The sequence below is a fragment of the Mus pahari genome, chromosome 2 (genome assembly GCF_900095145.1).
Source record: "Mus pahari chromosome 2, PAHARI_EIJ_v1.1, whole genome shotgun sequence".
NCBI classification, from domain to species: domain Eukaryota; kingdom Metazoa; phylum Chordata; class Mammalia; order Rodentia; family Muridae; genus Mus; species Mus pahari.
This window is the reverse complement of record NC_034591.1, coordinates 2193410-2200204: the sequence shown is the minus strand read 5'-3', so window position 1 is coordinate 2200204 and position 6795 is coordinate 2193410.

The following is a 6795-nucleotide window of genomic DNA, read 5'->3' as shown; positions in this document are numbered from 1 at the left end:
AACTCACTTGGTAGACCAGGCTGGCCTCGAACTCAGAAATCCGCCTGCCTCTGCCTCCCGAGTGCTGGGATTAAAGGCCTGCGCCACCAGGCCCGGCTGTTTTGTTTTGTTTTGATTTGCGATGTGGGCAATCATCTCGAAATGCAAGGCAGGTGGTTTTAGAATGGCCACCTTTCTCGTCATGACTTGTACTTTACAGGACACAAAGCTTAGAGGATATCTGATTTTTTAAGGTAAAACTACTCTCCAGTAGCTACCTTCCAATGCACATTCATTTTCTTCTCCATCCTGATTTTTTCTCAGGGATACAATTGTAAGTGTGTCTCTCCCCACCTGTCTGCCATCCAAAGACCATTTCCCAAGAAATGCTTAGTGCATCTTCAAACGGGACACTACAAAGCCATGTAACTGGAAGCACAGGCTTGACGTTATTTTAAGAAACATATGTCACCTCACTTGGGAGAAACTGTAATTTCACATAGCGATGAACTTCTGGAGAGGTACTTTTCAGGGGAAGGCTTTTACTCAGCTCTCTGCAGAAACAGATGGAAGTAGAGATGTCCTCTTTGAGCATTGTTAAAATAAGCTTGATCAGCACCATGTGTTCAACTGCCTCCGCTCCCACTGAAAAGAGTGACATGATAAAGATGAGGGCCAAAGACCCGCTCTCTCTGCAGCATTTGCGCGGACCTCCCCTCAGTGCTAGAGGAGACTCTCAGAATCACCACAGAGCAGGAGACCCTGGGGATGTCATCCTGTTTCCCTAAGAACCGGAAAGCCACCGCTTCCAGTGTGTCCTTTCTCGTGTTGAATTGACATCCTTAAAGGACATTGTCCCCAAACTCCGAGAAATAGAAAACATTCCCAAATAAATCTGTGTCACATGAGGTTCTTTGGATGCAAACAACAAAGCCTGACTAACTTTCTGGAAATATTCTGAGAAGCTGAAAGGACTCAGGGGGAAAAAAAACACTGAAGAATCAGACCTCAAGAAAGAAAGCTTTGGGGCTGGAAAGGCAGTTTAGAGATTAAGAGCTCTGTCTGTTCTTCCAGAGGTTGTTCAATCCCCAGCAACCATATAGTGGCTCACAACCACCTATAATGTGATCTTGTGCCCTCTTCTGGCATTCAGGTGTACCCGCAGCCAGAGTACTCATATACATAAAATAAATAAATCTAAAAAAAAAAAAAAAAAAAAAAAAAAAAAAAAAAAAAAAAAAAAAAAAAAAAAGCTCTGGGGATCTTGGTGAAAGGAACAGACCATCTCCTCAGAAAGCAGCCTTCTGTCAACTCTAATACCCGTATCTCTCACTTTACCCCAGGATCTGGATAGAGAAACACTGTTTACCAAGGGGAAGTTGTGATGTTGTATTGAGACAGTCTCATGTAGCATAGGGGGCCTTGAACTTACTCTGAAGCTACACAAGGCTGAGCTCCTGATGTTCTTGTCTCCATCTCTCCAGTGCTGGTATGGTGGGCACACGATACCACATCCCACTGGACTTACTGATTGGTGCCAAGAGGCCTTTCCTGGGTATGTATGCTGATGGCTTGGCTCAGGGAAAAAGTCGTGACTGTCACTTCCTTCCAGAACTGTGTGTAGTGAGCAAAGGCAGGCTAGGCCAGACGAAACCAGGGCTTCCTTTTTCAAGATCAGAAAGATCTGCTGTTGAGAACACAGCCTGTGTTCGGTTCCCCTACTGTGCGTTTTCGTCAAGAGTTAATGCAGCCATCACCCAACAGGACTTCCCCACAGCATCGTGGATGTTAGCCCTGTCTAAGTCACCCCGGCTCATTACTGCATCACGTAAGGCCAAGACTTTGCAAACTTGATGGGAATCTATTCATTGAGCTCCTTCTTTCTGTCCTTTGTTTGACTGTGAAACTGAGGCATCCTTCCTACTCAGTTTTGCTTTTTCTTACTGCTTCTGTTGACAGTGTCTGGAAACCAGATAAACGTGCAGGCTATAGCTAGGCACCCAGTTCAAATCCTGGTTCCACTACCTTTCTTCTGGTTGACGTTATCTGTCTGATTACCCCTTACAGGGTCAGTTGTTCCCCAGTCTTCCTTCTAGATAAGATTAACTCCACTCTGTGTTAGAAATCAATTAAAAATCCTTAAGATTAAATTTCTCTCAAATTTCTAACACAAGTCTGAATTCTGGGATACAGCTTCCTAACACCTTTTTACTAAGACAACTCACATTTCCCCATGCTGTGAATTCTCTCTCAGTGTAACAAGGAGCAAACCTCACTGTTCAAGTACAGAGGAGACCCTGGTAGTCTTTGACCCGGGAGTATTAGTAACAATTTTGGGTATTAAATGAGAGTGACTGTAAAGTCACTGTTCCTACCACTTAACAAAAACAGGACATGTGTCAGGTTTTTACAAAGTGTATTGCTTGATCATTTTTTCATTTCATAGAACTGGGGTCAGCTCTGTGAGTTCAGTCCTGCTCAGCACCTGCCAGGAGTTTAAGGAATGCTTTTTAACTAGTCTTGCATGGCAGAAATTTCCTGATGGACTTTGATTTTTAAGGAATAAAACAAACACATACATTATTCTACATGTTCCTTTTAAAACCACCTCTGTGTGAAACCCAACACCTGCATGCAAATGTGTGTATGCATTTAATGAGATGAGGAGAGAGCCTGGGATTTACTAAATGTGTGAGAGTTGACTTCAGTTGTCAAGGAGAGGAGATCCAGAGTCATTTGGGAGACAGACCTCTGGGCGTGCATGTGGTAGATTATCTTTAATAATTAACTATGTTAATTGAGATGGAAAGAGACCCACCCACTGTGGATGGTACCATTCCCAGGAACCTGGACTAAATAAGAAGGATAAGATGAGCTAGCACAAGCTTTCACCCTTCGCTGTTTCTCAAGGACAGAGGACAGCACTGGCCACACCCCTGCTGCTGTGCCTTTCCCAGCATGATGGACTGTAACCTCAAACTGTAAGCCAAATTCACTTTTTCTGCTGAGGTTGCCTTTGCCAGGCAGGGCATTCTTGTCAGCTGCAGGTAAAGTAAGACAATCACATACCAGACTGTTTAACGGTGTTGTGTGATTTTTGTATGTGTGTATGTACCCAAAATTTGCAGTGACTATTTTCAAAACATTTTGAGGTTGGAGAAGAAATTGCGTAGCAGACGTACAAGTAATTTTGATGAAAGAAGATGCCATTCTCTTGTGGAATTTGAGCCAGATTTAAGACTGAAACAAAGATTTAATTTAAAAATGCTCTGCCAAAGACATGACCTTCATTTTTTCCCCCCATGAGATGTCTGTTAGAGCCTGCCTGCAAAACAAATCCAACTCCCATGAGAATGTAAATCAAGGTAGGGTATGAAATAACATATGCTACTTACTGGCTTCAAACAAGTCAGAGAGTGGAGTTTAGGTTGCAACAAACTTCAGGATACCCAAGAAGACCTTTTATTTCAAGGCCTGAGATGATTAAATGATGGAAATTGCTCTTTAATAATTAAACGTGCCATCTGTACAAGGCAGTGTGACCTTTCACCCACAGTCTCTCACACTGTTCTAGAATTTCTGCAGTTGGCACACATGCTATCAGAAACCCGTTGATATTCTCCCTTTGAAATACTAGAGGAGTAGACTTAAGGCAGCTGTTTTGGGGCTGCCAGGTTTCATTGAAATGTGGGCTTTAAATGCCCTTGCTTGTCGTTTTGAGTTAGCATACCTTAATCACAAATCTCACCATAATATAATTCAGCCGATGCCTGAAACTCAATATAGTGGAACATTTGCTGAATCGTGCCCTCAGCAGCACTTGTCCGTCAGAATGTATGTGCTTTCCATGCTATATATGCGTGCCCAGAAATGCCTTGTAGATTATAAACATTCCTTTTTCTCTAACAACAGAGTACCAACAATTTCCATTATTCTCCCCCCACCCTTCTGAGGAATGTCCCAGGACTGTGACATTTGGAGAACTAACTGCTCGAGTTTAGAGATTGACAGTACTACTAAAATATTGATGTGACCCTGTCATTCTGTCAACATGGTAATTAGACAGTTGTGATGAGGATCCTTGTCTGATTGTCTTAAATGTCCGATTCAGGCACCGTCTACAGGTATAGTACCTTTACAATGGTCACTGCAAGCATAGTTTTTCTGTGTCTTCAGGAGAAGAGATGTAGGTGCTGACTATAACAATACCCACTGATTAACCTGTAAGAAGATGGGGTACTGTCTATCTGCTGTCCTTCGACAGGCTATTTATTTAAAAGTTCAGCTGTCAGGCCACATTTGGATGCACTTAGGGTTGATCTTTCTGCTGCCCCTGGAGATAAAGGTGACTTTCACTTCCATGTAAAGCCTTTGTTGTGAATGTTTAGCCCGGTTAGAGATAAATATAGTAGGCTATTTTTAAAATATGCTATATACTTTATGTTCAAAAAGCCACACTGTGGGGCAAGAGTATTAAAAAATGGTATTCATATTTGTTCCTCACATAAACCAACAATCAGAATCCAGGAGAATTTATCTTGTTTCTTTTGCTTGTTTATCATTCAAGATTGGAATGCTGACATGTTGAACTCAAGATAGAAAGTCACCGAGCATTCAAACACAACATAACACACGTTGCATTAAGCCTTTCCCTCCAGCAAGACGTTAAACTGAAGAAAGAAAATGAGAGCCCATTCATTCTTTCGTTTATTTAAAAATACTTTGAGTTCCTCTGTAATGGGGTACAGGAGTATTACCATCACAGATGAGATATTTGATAACTTAATATAGGTACCAGGCATGTAAAGTAAATATGCATAATACGAGGTGATTTTTATGTATTTATAGGAGAGGAATGGGTCTGGTTATGCTGGTAAATCGCTGGTTAACTCTCTAAATCCATCCTCCATCCCTCTCTGCCCTGATTTGTCCTTTGCAGAGGTGCTGCGCAAGTTTCTTTGCTTCTCTGGCATAGGTTAGAGAGTGGAGGGGAGAGAGAGAGAGAGAGAGAGAGAGAGAGAGAGAGAGAGAGAGAGAGAGAGAGAGATTGTGATATAAATCTCCCTCCTACTCTATCAAAGTTATTTCTGCAGCCTCAAGATCACAGCTCACATTCAGCAAGCAGCAGCTGCTTCTGATCCGGCATTCTGTGTCGTTCCTGCTGATGATAATCTGGTAGCATCTTGCCTTCACTCTAACCCCAAGGGCGTCACTGTCCTTTGTTCTTGTAACTCCAGCCACACCTCTGCATTTTGTCCCTTTATTTAAGCTTTCTAATGACTTCTCCAACTTGGCTCTGCACTGAGGCAGAGGGGTAAGGAACCACCAAGATTAACAGAGACAATACATCACCCTTACCCTCCCATCCTCTCCATGGTCCAGAACAAACTAAACTAAAAACACGCCATTACTGTTGCTACCAAGAGGTGGCGGTAGTTGTCACACGTAGACATTTATGGAGAGGATTTCTTCAGTTGGTTGGCTATTTCCACCTTTTGGAAATACTGCTGACTCTGTACATGATCAATGAAAAAAAAAAAAATCTAAAGAAGTGCTTGGGAACTGCTTTAATGGGTACACATTTGCTTCTGACTATGGCAAGACCAGGGATCACTTCCGAAGCAGGGAAGAGAGGAAGCAGGATTTGTACAAGCATGAGGAATGATTTTTGTGGGGCAGGGACCAGGAATAATTTTGAAAGACAAAGAATGCACTGATTTAAAAAAAAAAAATCAGTAAGTTGAACGACAACAGAGAAATCCTTCAAACTGTGGCAAACTATGAGGGAGTGAATGGGTTCCCTCCATATTCATGTGCTGAAGTCCTATCCCCCTGTATTACAGTTTAGAAACAGGGACTTTGAGGATCTAATTATGGCTAAATGTGATCCTAAAAGTGAGGTCCAAAGCTATGAATACTTCCGTCCTTATGGGAAGAAAAGCTGCCAGGGGTTTGCATGCCCAGAGAGAAGCACCCATGAGATGTGAGAACAGCGCCAGGAAAGTGCCACTCATGAGACTTAGAGAAGCCCCAGCAGAGGCCAGCCTTGCCTCTGACTTGATCTTAGATGTATAACCTCAAGAACTGTAACAATTCTGTGTTCAAGTCAACCCGTCTGTGGCATTCTCCTTTAAAGCACCCCTCGCAGACCACAGTTACCAGTTAACCATAACTCAGAGGGAGGCTAAACAGTGTTGGTGAACACAGCACCACTTCCCAGAACTCTTCCATCAGTGTTTGTGTTAGTTTGGGTCCTTGAAGAGTCATCTGCCAAAATAGGATTATACGTGCAGGATATCCATTGGGGCACTGTTGGCAAAGATGAAAAGGGAAGGGCTAGAGAAGGCTTGGAGAACCTTTAAACACTCACACAGCGCTAACACCTGTGAAGCAGAGAAGACAGAAGTGTTGGTTGGCACGGGTTCAGAACACCTCACGGTTCCAAGAAAGTTTCAGATAGATTTATGGGTAGTCTGTAAGCCCAAATCTCCCACTGAAGGCAGTCCATATTAGCATCCCTACAGAGTTTAGTCTTGACTGAGCCATTTGTAGGAAGCACAGCATTGGGACGAATACGGTGTGGGAGTCTTGAGTCACAACAGCTGAGGTCACCATGCATGGATGCTTTGATCTGGGCATTTCATGGCCCTATTCTATGTCATGGTGGCTTTTAGTAGTCATGGAGATCAAACCCTTCCAAGTCTGAAACCAGAGGAGATATGCATCCTTGCTCCAGCCTTCTGTAAAAGCTCTAAGAGTGTCTTGGATTGGATACACTTAGATCATTTGCCCAGGCCCAAGCTAGGAAGAACTCCA